Source organism: Triturus cristatus, chromosome 1_2 (genome assembly GCF_964204655.1).
Source record: "Triturus cristatus chromosome 1_2, aTriCri1.1, whole genome shotgun sequence".
Classification (NCBI taxonomy): Eukaryota; Metazoa; Chordata; class Amphibia; order Caudata; family Salamandridae; genus Triturus; species Triturus cristatus.
The window spans coordinates 257,486,513-257,503,135 of NC_140580.1; the positions used below are offsets into that span (position 1 = coordinate 257,486,513).

Below are 16,623 nucleotides of genomic sequence, written 5' to 3' on the forward strand. Positions count from 1 at the left end.
TCCATTTGGTTTCTTATATTTTATTGATGTACATGAATCAGTTTTCTGTCATTCGGAAATGTAGTCTTATGTAGCCTGTAAGCCGACAGATTGGATGGAGATGCAACACTGGCAGTGAAACATGACCATCCCTCTCAAATAGTAATAAAGAAGCATTTTCAGCTGGTTTGCAAAGATGTGAGAACACTGGAATGGCAGCAGGTCTCTAAACTCTGCTAGAGAAGCCTGTTGTTTTGCCTCGATTAAATCCACCCCTGACTAGAGATTAGGGCTGTGATTTTCCTACGTTATACCTGTGACAACGGCGTTGCAGCTTTTGTGCTGAAGAGCCCACTGGTGTACGATGCCCCGCGCGGAACATGAGCTGACACGTCCTTCCATAATTATCCTAATGTTATGGTTTCTGTGTTTGTGGCAAACAAGAAAATGTATGAGAGGGTCCAAGGGATCAATTTAAAGACCTACACAGTATAAATCCCCAAATCAAATACTGTACTCACAAAATATACTGTCGGTCTGAAATAAACTAGGATCAGAATAGATACTGGAGAAACAAGAAAACAGGAGAAAAAACACGGAAAAAGAGTCCGAGGTAATTAAGGCAGGTATATGGAAACCTCCAATGAGGAAAGAGTTCCCATCACCCACCGAAGGTGGTTTCTCATCATTTGGGAACTGGGGGCATACACTGGAGTACCAATCACTCTGGGGATCGTAATGGTACCCTGGTAGTCCCAGGCAACCGTGCCAAATTGTTACCAACGGTGGGGTGAAGAAAGCAGTGCGAAAAAAACAAATGTGCGATTAAAAATGACTACCAAGACACGGTATACTTTATTCTGGTGCTATCTCAGTGTCAAATTAAAAACAGTGTTGACAGCTTAAACAAATAACTGCCAGTTCTTGGGTCTACATGTTTCGGCTTGAGGACATAAGAGTCCAAGCTCTCGTCAGGACCATGTAAACGCTACTGCAAAAACGTGGTTAAATAAACACAAATAGTGGTTTTGAAACAATGGCCTAAATCAATGGTTAATACCCAGATACAACCTGATGAAGTCCTGTGGTTTGTATAGGATCAGTAATAGGCATTGTCTGGTGATGAACCTTTAGAATCAAAGACAAAGAAGTATTCTAATAAAGGTGTTCTCCATAATCATTGTTAATCAACAGTATTGATCTCTGATCAAGCAGTGTAATATACACTTAATAGTGAATAAGTAATTAAAGATATAAAAATATACCAATATACTTAATGAGACACACAGTGTAATTAACACTCGTATTCATGTGCACTTACCCGATAAGGAGTGGGTACGCACCTCGCCTCACCTGGCATCCGCTCAGGCCTTTATGAGGCACCGCTCTAAAAAGGAAATTTCAAAAACAAGGTATGTAATGCCTGGGGGCCAGGGGGACTCTCCTGACTCGGCTAACGGAAGCGAAAATCCTTTGATTGGTACTAATGGATACTAGCGCTAAAACCATGGCAGAAGGAACTAAAATGAACGAATATAAAAGCATCAAACCGAGTCAAACGTGGACAAGACAATGGTGTCAGGCTGTCTATTTTACGAACCCTAGCGATCTAACACAGGTTTAGGAAGTAACAGCAAAACAGCTCCGGTAAGGACCTGATGGGTAGTGTAATACTATCTAAAAGCACGCTGACTGTTGTCAGACTGAACTATTAACACCCAGCACATATTGTTATCCAAAGATTATAGTCAAAAAACATTTGAGATAGAATTCCTGGGCCTCTGTTTAGAGTAGTGATGACCTCTGACAATGTAATCTTGTTCCATTTGGTTTCTTATATTTTATTGATGTACATGAATCAGTTTTCTGTCATTCGGAAATGTAGTCTTATGTAGCCTGTAAGCCGACAGATTGGATGGAGATGCAACACTGGCAGTGAAACATGACCATCCCTCTCAAATAGTAATAAAGAAGCATTTTCAGCTGGTTTGCAAAGATGTGAGAACACTGGAATGGCAGCAGGTCTCTAAACTCTGCTAGAGAAGCCTGTTGTTTTGCCTCGATTAAATCCACCCCTGACTAGAGATTAGGGCTGTGATTTTCCTACGTTATACCTGTGACAACGGCGTTGCAGCTTTTGTGCTGAAGAGCCCACTGGTGTACGATGCCCCGCGCGGAACATGAGCTGACACGTCCTTCCATAATTATCCTAATGTTATGGTTTCTGTGTTTGCCCTCCATCCTATCAGCATTTAGGACCTCATATGTGGTGAATTCAAGGACGTCAATAACCAGAGAAGGTGTGGGAAATGTTGTAGACATGGGGACTCTCTGCTGGTCCACTGATGGCGAAGGATGTATCCCATGGCTGACAGAGTAGCTTTGGACTCCTTAACATTAAAAGTTCCCCTCTCAGTTTTTCTCAACTGCTCCAGCCCCTGGGCCTTCTGCCTATGTACTTAAGGATTCTATGCCAGCCCATCACACTCAGACAGAAACCCCCCTTAAAGAGGTCAACCAGGGGCTTGTCCCTGTCTCCGAACATGGTGGATGTGGAGCGCAGGGACTCCCCTGCCTGCGACAATCCCGAATCATCTGCCAAGAACAGAGTCATGTATCTGAGGTGGATTGCCACAATGCCGCAACGGGTCCCCTCCAAGTACCAGCGGCGGCACCTGAATTTTGGTCTGGTGTTTTGCTGAGCCAGAGGGGCCGGAGCCGTGAGGCGTCCCCACTCCAGCCTAATCAGGCTCACGGTGGCTGCCGTTTCCACTGCCTTTGCCATTGTCAGTTTCCTATCAGTTAGAGGACCCAGGCCTGTGGAGTGAGTGTGCATTTCTACGCTCTCCGCGGCCCTTAATTGAGATCAGGCAGCAGGTTCTTAAAGGTGCGCGGCCGGCCCTGTCCTTGGGGGGCTGCTGTGGCCATGCGACTTACCAGGCCCTGAGTGTGCATGACTGGGAGCCTTGAGTGTGTGGGTGGACTGCCCCCTGGGGGACAGCATTGGACTGTGAGTGGACGCCCCTCTATAGCGGGTGTGGCTGCTACTGCTGGGGGTCCATTCCACTTGAACTTCTCATCTAAGCTGCCCTGTCTGCCTTGGACACCTAGTGCAGGTTTGAGACATTGACCTATCCCTGTGGTGGGTTGTAAGGGCTGCTCGTCGTGGATTGTCTTGCCCTGGCCCTCTGTTCTCTGGACTTGCGGTCGTTCTTAAGCTGGATTCGGCTGTGTCCCTGTAAATTGAACAAAATTGTGGCTGCCATTGCTGAGGCCCATGTGGCATTTGTGGCTAAGTTTGATTAGTTTACCTACGAACTGGTGATCGTCTGTGAAAACCAACATAAGCTGTCTGAAAAGGTCATCATGAATACACAGGCCCTGGGAGAACTGCGGCCGGCTGCCCGGGAACCTGCTGAGAAGACTCATGACATTACGGAGAGGCTGCGAGTTGCTGACTGGAAACTAGATGATGCAGTGGGCCACTCACACTGCAACACCATTCGTCGTATTTGCCTTCTCAAGTATGCAGAGGGTGTGGACCCAGTGCAGCTCCTGGAACGTTGGATTAAGCAAGATGTGGCTCCCACTACGCTTTCACACTATTTTTGGGTAGGACGCGTGTGCACAGTACCTACCTGGCGTTCCCCTCACGGGATGCCCCCTCTACCTATGGTGGTGAGACTCTTGAATTATCGTGACCGGGATGCTTTGTTGATGATGACTTGAGATAAAGTTTTGTCTGGTACAAAAATAGGAAGATAATGTTTTTATCGGACTACACACTGGTGGTCCACCACCAGAGGGCTTCCTTGCTTCAGGTCAAGCGGTAGCTGCGCAAGATGGGCCTCAGGTATGCTCTTCTTTTCCCTGCTAAACTGCAGATTTTTAGGATGGTTAATATACCCACTTGTTGTCACAGCAGGAGGAGGCCTGGGACTGGATGGAGTCTTTCACTGGAAGTTCCTGGAGCCGCTCGCCATCGCGTCCCTCCTCACGGCAAATGATGACTCAAGTTATGGACACTGTCCGCTGGCTCTTCCGTAGTTGCTCAAAAAGGGGAGACGCCTACTCCTGCGCAATGCTGCAATGAGCAGTACAGTGATGCTTCGGCATCTCTTCAGGGGCTATTCTTGACGCCTCAGCTCCTTACATCTGGCTCTGCGGCCTCCAGGGAGGACAGGCAGTCTGACTGCTCCAACTCAGATGCAACTACCCCCCTGGTGTTCACAGCTCAATCTATTGAGGATTTGACGTAGACTCGTGCTCTGTAGTGCCTCAACTGTGTCTGTATAATAGCGGCCACAGCAGGCACAGGCTCAAATCAGAGATCCTTTGAAAACTTAAAGATCAGTAGGTTTAGGTTTATTTATTGTACAGTTAATAAAAACTCACAATATTAAAAATTTCCATCGTTTAAGCCTTATTTACATTTATAGTGTAAGAATAAGAAAAGAAAATATTTACACTCTATAAAATCATAAAAGTCTCAGTTGCATTTTGGTATAGACTATTTGTAAGTTTATAATGTCAATGTGCCTCGGTTTGCCAGGCGTAGTTGTAACTTGGCAAGTGACTAAGCGGGCTGTCCTTTGTTGGATTGAGGTGCTGTTGCTTGCTGTACTTTAGATGAACCGTGTGGCTAACTCAGGAGTCTTCTAGCCACTATATCAAAATACTTTGTCAGTCTTCAATTTAACTGAATCTCAACAGGATTAAAGCACAACATCACAGCCTGCCTGCAACTTGTTATGCCCTTTTGGTTCCATAAAACCCGAAATAAGGAGCGCCTTCTATCCATCAAGGTTGGGCAGGTGCAGATTATATGTTTTGGGTCCTCTTTCCCTGCTCTGCAAAGTCGACAAAGGTGTTCTTCTGTTCCCCTTTTCCATGGTGCCAGGTGAGGTAATATTGATAGGATACCGATACGCAAATTTAAAAATGTGTTTTTTGTCGCCTGCGTGAGGCCCATTTTCAGGTATTCCTGCGGCTTCAGAGTGTTATAATCTTTCAGCACTGACCATCCATGAGCCCTCTTGGACAGAATTTCTTTGTGGTCTATGGATGATATCATTTTGGTTACTTTTGTAACCACTTTTTTGAAACTTTTGATGTCTGTGGATGACTCCCAGAGGTTTGTTAATCCCAGGATCTCCAGTGATTCTTTTAGATACTTCCTGGCAGGAGATTTCTATCGGGTTGAGATTTCAGTCCAGAGGTGGCCGTTTAAGTATCCTCGCTCGGCGCCTCTGATTTTTCGCCAACGTTTTAATTAGGCCCCTCTTCTCTCCACCGTTTGTCTCTGGAGACCAAATTCAAGACGGATTTGGGCAGGGAAGACGTAATTAGGCAGATGGAAGATTGCCCTGTATGCTCGACTGATAGTTGTGTCTAGAGCCGTGGCGTCTTTCCTTTGCATGGATTTGCTGCCGTATGTGAGCATAGGCTGTAAACGTGCTCTAATCACCTGTAGAAGGGGATCCAGTGACTGGTCGTGGAGAACTTTCTTCAAGGGCTTCATTGGGAGATAGAATATTGTGCCCTTCCGACGAATAGCCTCTAGTTGGTGTTTAAACGAACCTCTACTGTCTAAAAATACGCCTAGATATTTGTAAGTGGCTACGTGGTCTAGCCTCTGTCCGTCCAGGAACCATGCGAGTTTCTTTGTTTTGTTATAATTCACTGACATGACTTTTGATTTGTTTAGGTTAATCTTTAATGCATTGTTTATTGAGAATTTGTTGGTGGTGTACAGGAGATGTTGAAGTCCAATGGGGGACCGACTAATAAGGACCAGGTCGTCTGCATATAAGAGATTTGAAAGCGAGATATCTCCCAGCCGCGAGGCATGCAATTTGTTTTTCTCCAATTCTCCAGGGAGATCTGCGAGAAAAAGATTAAACAGCATGGGGGCTAGGACGCATCCTTGTTTTAAACCTTTGGTGGTTTTGATTTGCCTTGAAAGGTGCGTTCCAGAGCCCAGTTTGATCTTGACCCAAGTGTTGGTATGTAGTAATATCAGCTTTTGTAGAAGTGGCCCGGGAATCCCCCATTTTTCCAGCTTCTGCCAGAGTTTGCTGCGTTCTACATGGTCAAACACATCGCTATAGTCTATAAAACATAGAAATAGCGAGCTCTTGACTGTTTTTGCCGCGTCTGTCAGAAGAGTTAGCGCAATGATATTGGTTATTGTGCCTTAACCTCTACAGAATCCGGTTTGGTTAACTGGGATGATGTGCTTTAGGATTGCCCAGGATGTTAGTTCCGCCAAGATAAGTCCTGCATAGTACTTTGCTTCTGTGTCGATTAGGGCAATAAGTCGATAGTTGCTTGGATTGCTCCTTTCGCCCTGTTTGTAAATCAGACTTATTATTGAACCTCTCCAGGATGATGGACATATTGCTGTTTCCCTGATTTCCTGGAAGGCTGGCGCCAGTGTGTCGCTCCAAAAGTCGGAGTCTTGCTTGTACATTATTGGCGGGATTCCATTGGGGCCGGGAGCACCCTCTAGTTTCCCTTTTGAAATTTGTGGCTTGATCCTAGCTGCTGTTGCTCCGTGATTTTTTTCCTCTCTGTTTAAGGTTGGTTTGAGGCTTGTTGTTGCTACCTCCTCCGGATTTGCGGTCTTTTGCGCAGGGGCGCTGTCGTAATGTGGTCGTCATATACTTTATATTTGTGTTCCAGTTTTGCAAGTACTTGAATTCATTTCGATTATCCGAGTTCTACCTCTGGGTGGGTCCCCCTCTGGGTTTTTATCATTGAAGTGATTTGATAGGTAGTGTGCCCATTCTGGTTCTGATATGTATGAGTTGATTCCTTTGTGGCCTGGCCTTTGGAGGCTATGGATTGTTTTCCAAAATCTAGCACTATTCTTCGGTTTTGAGTCGTACACGATTTTTACCCAGAGTTCCTCGTTCAATTGCCTTTTCCTTTCCCAAGTCTTCTTCTTTGGCTGTGCCTTTAGGGTTCGCAGCTCTTTTTGCATGGCTTTGTTATTTGTTTGTTTACAGAGCTGCCTAAGGATCTGGTTTATTTGCCGTTTTAGATTTTTTATCTCTGGTGTGATTACCTTACCGAATATATTACACGGCGTATTCCCTTTTCGGGTTTTTTGCTCTGTGGCATGTGGTGTTCCGAGTACCGTTACGAATTCTTCCCAAACCTCTAATGGGTTCTTTGTCGAACTTATTATCTGGTGCAGGATTGTTTTTGCATTAGTTGTTAATTCTTCTGCTTTGTCAGTCCTGCAGCTTATTTGTCTATAGTTGGTGGTATACTCTGTGCCGATAATTCTCCTTACTTCTGTATCATTCCCGTTGGTGACGCCTAGTTTCACTTCTAGTGGCAAATGGTCATTTTGGCCATTCTCTCCAACCTTGAACGAGCTTATTATTTCAAACAGTGGTAGTGTTGCAAAGGTGAAGTCGAGATGAGAAGAAGTGGTTGAGGAAAAATATGTTGATGCTGGCGGTGTATCCTCTTTAAATCGTCCGTTTAGTACTCTCAGGTTTAACTGCTCAAGGTCTTTCAGTAGTTTATTTGAGCATCTTGTTTCCTTGTTTGGAGAGGCTGTGGATTGGTTTGGTATTCCCCATGCGATGTCCATTTCCAGTGATATTTCATCATCTGATTTCTCTCCAAAGAGGTGAAGGTTAAAATCACCTGCTAGAAATATGTTCTCCATTTCCCTTTCCTCCATGAGTCTTACTAATTCGCTAACGAGTTCTCTTGCCCCTGTTTGTCTGTGCTTTGGGTGAATGTATATATTTATGATGTAAAGTGGTTGAGTCACCTGATTATTTTCAATTGTTATTGCTAGTGCCTGTATCGCACTAGGGGGAGTGATTTTTGCATTGATTTCTTCCATTGTTATGATTGTTAGTATTGAGGCGAATGACACCAGGCCTCCTGAGCTGTGACCATAGGAAGAACCTCTGGTTGCTGGGTGGGTTTGAGTTGTGTATTCTTGTAGGGGTATCTCATTCTCTTCCCAGGTTTCTTGGAGTAAGATCAGATCAAATGATTTTAAATAGTTTGATGTTTCTGGGTCCTCCAATTTGTCAGAAAGACCATTAATGTTCCAAATGCATATTTTAACATTGGGGATGTCAGCTTCCATAAAAGTCTGGCCTGATACCCTTTGTCCCTTTGTGTCTTCTATAATTATTATCCGCCGTATGGTTGCCCTGTTTAAATCAGGTTGCTGGGTTGTTAAATGTTTTAGATGTGGTGGGTTACTGTCGGGTCCTGGTGAGTGCTCCTTTTAAAATTGATTTGACTATTTGTAAGCGTTCTTTTTTGCTTTCTTCTAGGAGCGGGGTGGGGTAGGCTGGTCTTTTTCCTGCTTAGAGCTTTATTCCCCATTGAGAAAATCTGAGTGTTTCCCCCAGGATTTGATCTGCTAAGTCGTTTGTTTTCCATATTGTCTTTGTCGTTTCGTGACCTTGTAAATCTGGGGAAGGTTGAAATTCAATTGTGAGCAAGTCTGTTGTGTTAATTTGTTTTAATTTTTCAATTGGGTGGATAAGCCTTTAGTATATTACCCCTGTTTAGGGTGTCCACTTTTCCTTTGGATTTGAATTCTGGAATAAATAGAATAATGTCTGACTCTTTTTTTCCGGTGGGTCAGTGTTCGGGGATGTGTTATTACCTCGTATTGTTTGATCCCATGTTGGGGCTGGGTTTTATTTGTTATATCATTGCTTTCTGTGCTGACTCCATGAAGATCCTCTTTTGCCTGTACAATGGCTGACTTATTCGTGCTTTGTGTACTTGCCTTCGTCTTTTGTCCCTGGATGGTGATTTCCTTGCAGTGGTTAATACTATTTGTAAGTGGGTCAGTGTTTGTGATTTCCATGTTGATTTGGGCGGACTCGTCAAGAGCCTGCTCTGTGACCGCCGTGCCAGGTTGTGTTTTTACTGCTGGCAGATTTTCTACGATGGTCCTTCTTTTACTTTGTATATCGTTCGCCTGTTCAGATATGTTGCTAGGTTGGTTGTTTTTGGCTTGGCTGAAGTGCTTCTGCACTATCTGTTTGCTTGTTTTCTCTTTAAAGAGTGTCGTTGTGGCGGTCTCTGCTGCATTTAAAGTCTTTGTGTCTAATGATTTTTTATCTAGAGGTGATGATTTTGTACCATCGGTGTACTTCGTGATTTCTCCTGTTTGCTCCTTTCCCCAAGATGTGGTCAATTGCTGGTTTTCGTCAGTGCAATCTGCTCCTGTTGACTTTCTGTTCCTGCCCTTTCTTTTTTGTTTACAGCGGGCTCGCGCGTTCGTGGATGTCTCTGGGCTGGCCCTTTCTTTGATAGAGATGTTCTGAGGGAACGCTTCTGATGTGCTTTTGGATTTTGGAGATGAGTCCCCTTGCTTGATAGCTGTGTGGATGTCATTGATGGTTCCTGGTGGTTTATCGCAGGAGGTTATTCTGCCAGGCTTAAACTCAGTTGTGGGGTGCGTTATTATATTTAGTTTTAGGTCCCCCAGGAGGTTACTCAACATCGTAGGTAGTGTGGATAGCTTGTCGACTATTGGGAAGCAGACGCAGTCTGTTCTTTCTATTTGAGATAATTTTGCTGCTTCTTGTCCTCTTTTTATGAGGCCGTTAAGGTCCGCGAGTTTTCTTTCTATCCTGGAGGTAGCTTCTGCTAGCGTTTGTAGGACAGTCAGCTGTAAGTCTAATTTGTCGGATTGGTACTGTAGTGCTGTTGATGACAGCTGAATTGTGTTGAGTAAGGTTGCCCAAAAAGTTTCAGTGGGGCCTCTACTCCCCTCAGTATACTGATAGGAGCGCTCTTCGGTGATGCTGTTAAGGGTTGGTTTAACGTTATAAGATGCCACTAGGTCTTCCCATTCTTGTGACGCCCAAAAAGTAATGTCGCTTTCTATGGTACACGAATCCTCGTGTGCCGAGTGTGGGGGGAGGTTTGCGGGGTCGATTTTCCTTTGCTGTTTCTCAGCTGTTGGAGTGTCGCCTTGTGTTGTCTGTTGCTCATATGGAGGGCTATTTTTTGCATGGGATATTGGGTCTCTCCATCGTATTTGATCGGTGCATACTGATAGGATGGTGGGGTGTAGATGAGGGATGACCGGCCACTTGAAACATTTGGGACTCTGATGCTCCGGGAGCCCTTATGGTTGTGCGGCCAATTTGCTCTCATTCTCCTTCTCGGGCACAAGCCCCCTAGGGTTTTTTTCCTGGCCGCCTGAGCCTTTTTGTGAGTTGTTTTGGCTAATGTCTCCCTTTGTTGCTCCTATGGTGTTGTCAGCTTGCGCCCCCATTGTGCTTCTTGAGTAGGCTGTGGTCTCCTTATGGTTTGAGAACGTATGTATTTCTGCAATTGTTGTGCTTGATTTTTGAGGCAAAGAGCTGTCTGCACCAACGGGTCGTGGTGGGGATTGTAAACCAATTATAGTATTGTTGTTTGAATAGATTGCTTTGCCGGGGTCTTTTAGAAATGTGAATTTCGTATTAATTTTTGGCTGGTAGTAGTTTGTAGTCTTCCTTGGAGATTGTCCTCCTATGTTTATAAGTTCGTACGGGTTTTTTCTTTTGTCGCTATTGAAATATCGTTTAACTGAATTGCATTGTTTTGCTCTATTATCGATGTTGGGCTATTTCCTTTGTTGGTTATCGGGCATTCAATTGAGCAGGTTTTTTTGTCCTTGGAGTTCCCTTCGCTTGTGTTAGTTCTTTTGCTGTCCTTAGTGCTGTTTTCTCTCCGGTTGTCATTTTCTGGGATCACTTTGCATCCGTCGACTTCCTTTCTTTTTCGTTTGGGTGATGGCCTTGTTATAGGTTTTCTTACTCTTCCGGACCTCATGACGATCCCACTTGCCCCTTTCCTGTGTCTCTCCGGGGGATGGGGGCCACGAGAGAGGGAAGAGGAGTTACGGATTGAGAATTGAGTGTGCTGACTCCTGATTGCTGCTTGCTTGTCAACCGTTGATTGCTTGCCTGTGTTACCTGAGTTGGATTCTAGGGTACAGGGGTGGATAGAATCAGGGTCAGCGGAAGGGTGTAGACAGCTATAGGGACCCTGTACATCCCTTAATGGAAAGATGGTGGAAAGGTGCTGAAATCTGGGAAGTAGGGCTGACTCGTCGTTGGAGAGGCTGTTGTACAGCTCCTGCTGCTTAATACTGTTTTATGCACTGGTTGTGTGGCTAAATGCCTGTAGGGGAGGCCAGGAGAGAGTTGGGGAGGTCAGGAGAGGAGAGACCAGGCTAAGGGCCAAGCCAGGCTGGTCCCCAATGCTGCTTTCCTTAGGTTGCTGGCCGCTAGCAACCCTCTCTCCCTGCCCTCCCACTCCCCTCCCCTGCTCAGCGCTGCTTACAGATAGGCAAACGTGTGTGTGTGCCCTAGGAGGGCCAAGGGCTTACCACTGCTGCGGGGTCTGGAGCTAAGGGAGGCCCAGTCCCTTGCTCTCCGATGTTGCAGTTCTCCTGGTGTTGTGGGCGGGTGTGTGTCTGCGCTGTGCGACAGGGGGGAGCGATGGGGGTCGGTGGCCTCGGACAGCTTCTGGGCGGCTTACACGCCGTCGCGCACCTAACTCCTCGCGCACCTCCTCCGAAGGTTACTGCGGCTTTTGCTTCGGGCTCGGCAAGGTGGACGCTCTGGTCGGATCACAGCAGTGCAGCCGCTCTCCTCACGCCGCCCGCCCCTTGCACACCTCCTCTTCCTCGCCTCACTACACCGCGCTGCTACTGCTTGCAGCCGTGGCCGGGAAAACGTGGACTGGAGTCAACAAGGAGAATAGGGGGTGCCATTTGTGTAAAGATCAGTAAGTATTCCAGCAAGGCTCTGCTGGACATGGACCCGCAGGAGTACTACGACATTAGCACTGTAACTAACCAGGCCGGATCATGGCTTTATAACAAGCAAGAAATAACACAGCCCTGACAAGAAGATTAAAAGACCAGTTATGGATCAAGACGGGTTAAATATCTGCTCTGGAATTTTCATGGGATTGAAAATTAGCTTCAACACAACGAAACCATTGAATTTTTCCAAAATCATGACATAATACTGATCCAGGAAACGTGGTGTCTAGAACAAACACATATTACAGGATATACAGACTATCATGAATTGGCAATTAAATCGTCAAAATGTGGTCATGCCAAAGGGGGTCATGCCTTTTACTGTTCGACAAATTTCAACTGGCAAATAGAATAATTGGAAACCGGGATAAATTGGATCCAGGTGATAATTATTGAAAGACAGAAGGACAGTTTGGTGCCGACAGCAATCTTATTAATAAATGTTTATATCCACCTCAGAAAAGAGTCAAGAGAGGAGCATATGAAAATCCTATGTGACATACTCAAAACAATTTAGAGACAATATAAACAGGCTCTGTTTATTGTCACAGGAGACTTTAACACAGATTTGTGAGAAAAAAAAAAGAAGAATCCGCATCCAAGCAGGAACATTTATAGAACTCAGCTGGAAAAACTTGGACTAAGGCTCCTGAATGGGAATACAAAAGAGGACTCACCGGCTTCCATTACCTTTATAAGTGGAAACAACTGTTCAACTATAGATTACACGTTAGTAAGTGAATTCACAATGCAACAGGTATGTCACTTTTAAATAAGCCCCCGCAAGGAGCGCGACCACTTTCCCCAAATCATTCGAATAAAATACAAGTTTGAGCTGAATCAATTAACTAAAGAGCTTATTTCGGCTCCTGTAACATTTAATTTAAAAAGCTTGAAATATCAGGGAAAGGGGATAGAAAAGCTGATGACGGAGGGCTACCAACATGCCAGACCAATTGACACAATGAAAAACAAACAAAACAATAGAGATGATGAGCAATTAAAAGAAGGCGAACAACAAAAGGCATGGGAAATGTTAAAAAATACGTTACTGGAAAAATTCCCAACAAAAAAACAGATGTGCAAGTACAGTTCAAATGGAAAACAAAACGGAGGATCTGGAAAGCAACCTTGTTATAGCAGTAAGTTACGCAATCAAAAAATGCAAATACTGCAAGAACACAGAAAAATCACAAAGCAAGGAAAAAGAGCTGACAAAAGCAGATTACGTGAACTAAGAACCCAGTATAAGAAAAACGGTTAGAAAGAAATAAAGAGATATCAGGTCGATCTGTGGAACACACTTCTTATTTCAAGTAAACGGCAGAACAGCCAAAAATTCTGGCAGATGATAAATGGTCTGTCTTTTGGGCAGACAAGACAACAAAATATGGGGATAAATGCAGCCGTGTGGGAAACACACATGCGTGAAATGTATGCCGAACCAGAGGCTGAAGAGAAGTGGAACCAGGTAGATGGAGAATCCAAAATGAGTACATGTCACGCTTCAATAAAACAGATAGAACGTGTTAATGGCAAAAGGGACAACGTGAATACAACTCACAGCAAGGAAAATCTGTCACTGGTCGTGGACACAGAACAACAAAAAAAAATATAAAGAATTTAAATCAGAAGGGGCAGCAGGACTGAACGGAATACACAATGCTCTTTTTAAAGGAAATACAACTTATTGGGCCCAGTATTTCACACCTTTTTTTAATGAGCTGTATCATACGAACAATATTCCGGAATCTTGGAAAGGCAGCATTTTCCAAACAATTACCAAAAGTGGAAACCCGTCGATAGCGACGAGTTATAGACTAATAGCATTAATTGATGTAGAGGCCAAGCTCTACACAACCTGTTTACTAAAGCATCTGAAATCTTGGATAGAAGTCATGAAGCTTCTACCTCGAATGCGAACAGGGTTCAGGGCTGGCATGGGGACACTAACAAACCTAACAGTGTTTGCACTTTAAGCAGAAAAGGCCAAAAAAAGGAAAACTGAGCTTTTTGCCTGTTTTGTAGACTTTGTCTGCAATTGACTAAGTGCAGTGGGGGCACTTATGGCAAAAAATGACCTCATGGGGCATACCAAATATCTTATTGTGGGCAATCGTAGAGCTATACACTGGAACCTGCGCCCTGGTAAAAATTGGGGACGGTACCCATGCCAAATACCAAATCGATACAAAAAATGGTCTAAAACAAGGGTGCGTTTTAGAACCATGTTTGTTTAATATAGATCTGGCAGATCTTGCAGAAGTACTCCAGAACATCAACTCCCATCCGCCAATATTGACTCATGAAGAAATAGGATGTCTTCAGTATTTATTTATTTATTTATTTATTTTTTTTTGAAACCGTTTATTGCAGTTTATAGAAGTTACAGGTATGGGCCTACAACCACACGGCCGGCCGCTAGAGCATCAAAAGCATATTACATACATACAGCAAAAAACTTCCTCAGCGGTGCACAGTAGGAAGACAGGAGTGATCAATGGAGCAGGCCTCACAGCTCCATGCCCACAGTACGGTTCCATTTTCTTAAAGCAAAACAACGTAAACAAACCACAACCGCAAGGCAACCCTCGATCCAAAGTGACAACACGTGCTCCATAAGTGGGGGATCCAAACCAGCAGCAAAATTCTGAAGAGGGGGACGGGAGTAGCTCAGGGACTGGGGGACCGCGCGCCCGCGGCCAAGGGAGGGGCGCCATCTAGGGAGACGGAGCCGGCGAGGCCGCCGATAGCAGCGGCGGCTCACAAATACCCCCGCGGTAGGCGTTCCAGGGGCCCCAGAGTTTCATCCACGCCCCAGGCTTACCCCTCGCCACATACACCACCTTTTCACGAAACATACACCAATCCATATGCTCTTTCCAGGCCGACACCGCAGGGGGCCTCTGGGATCCCCACAATTGGGCAATATCACGCTTGGCTATCATGTATCCCAAAGTCACCCACCGCGCCTGCGGGACCGAGTAGTCATTTGGTTCCCAGACATTCAGCAAGCATCTCCTCGCTTCAGGCAGCAGCGCGACACGCGTAACCATTCGTAGAACCTCATGCACACCACGCCAGAATCGCTCCACCTTCGGGCACTCCCACAGTATATGCATGAAAGTCGCCAACGCACCACAGCCACGCTTACACATTCCATCACCGGCAAAGCCCATACGTAAAAGCCTTGGCCCCGTCACGTAGACCCGGTGAAGGATCTTGAGCTGGACGAAACGAAGGCGAGCCGGGATGGCCACCTCTTTCGGAGAGGCCACCGCGGAGATCCAATCCTCGTCGTCCAGCTCCAGCCCGTCGGCAACCCAAGCCTCGCGGAGACTAGTCAGCAGACACGATCTATCGTTAATCAATTTTTTGTATATGAGGGAGATCGTGCTGTCCGGGACATGGCCATCTAGCACTCTGTCCTCCAGGGGGGAAGACTCCGGAATGGATGCAACATCCGGGAAGACGGAGCCCAGCGCATGGCGGACCTGTAGGTACCGAAAGTACTCACTGCCCTGCAGCTGAAACTCCGCCTGCAGCGTCTCAAAAGTTTTGAATCCCCCCCTCGTCCAGAGATCTCCCACCGTGCTGATTCCGATCGTGTCCCACTGCTCGAAGCCCTTCGACGTCCACAGGGAGCCCAACCTCTCAGATGCATACAGCGGAGACGCTCGGGTCAAACGGTCCTTCCACCCCATAGCTGCATTAGCCGCGTGCCAGACACGCACCATGACACGCGTCGGTCCCGTCAAACGGGAGTCGGGCGCGCCAGAGTAGAGCGCTCGATTATAATCGCCACCGGGCAGAAGCGTCCTGTCCATCTCAAATGCCGGGTTCAAGGCGGGCCCGTAAAGGCCATGATTAATTGCAGCTAGTTGGGAGGCCCAGTAATACCGTTTGATGTCCGGGAGGGCGACCCCTCCATCGTACCACGGGAGCGTCAATTTAGCCAGAGCAATACGCGGCCTCCCGTCCCAGAACAGGCGCCGCTGGAGGCCCTCCACCTCGCGAAAGTAGCGTGCAGGGACCAGGTCCATGGTATTCTGGAGGGCGTAGAGGAAGCGCGGCAGGGACATCATTTTAAATAAGGCCGCTCGGCCGAGCGGCGAGAGCGGCAGACGCCGCCAGCGCACCACGTCCTCCCTCAGACGCTGGAGGGGGGGCAGCAAGTTCCGCTCATAGCGGGCCTCCGGGTCAAGAGTGATATATATACCCAGGTACCGGAAACCCTGGGAGGCAATCTGGATCGGACAGTCCCGTGGCAAGACCGGGGCCTCCCCGGAGAGCACATAGACACAGGATTTCGCCCAGTTGATGACCAGGCCTGAGTTGCGACCGAAGGAGCGTAAAACATCAACCAGGACGATCAGTGACTTGCGCGGGGAGGCGAGATACAAAAGGATATCGTCAGCATAGAGGGACACGCGGTCCTCATGCTCGGGGGTCCAGCGGAGACCACGGATAGAAGGGTGCCACCGCAACCACTCCGCCAGGGGCTCCATGGCCAGGGCGAACAGGAGAGGCGACAGGGGACAACCCTGTCGCGTGCCCCGCCCCAGCGCGAATGGGGCAGATACCCGCCCATTCACCACCACCTGTGCCAACGGGCCCGAATATAGCAATTTGACCCAGCTGACGAAACCCGGGCCGAACCCAAACTTCGCCAGCATCGCCCAAATATATGGCCATTCGAGCGTATCGAACGCCATGGTGGCGTCCAAGGACGCCAAGATGGCCGGCTCCCGCACAAATGGGACACGCGCGAGCACCCCGTGTAAGCGCCGCAGATTAAGCGCCGTGTTGCGGTGTGGTATAAA

The 16,623-nt window shown here is 46.7% G+C and overlaps 1 protein-coding gene across 5 annotated transcripts in view; it reads left to right on the forward strand.

Annotated features, from left to right (window-relative positions):
* CCAR1 (cell division cycle and apoptosis regulator 1) overlaps nucleotides 1–16,623 on the forward strand; it is a 2,209,777-nt gene that overhangs the window by 1,118,309 nt on the left and 1,074,845 nt on the right. The gene's annotated exons all lie outside the window — the stretch shown is intronic.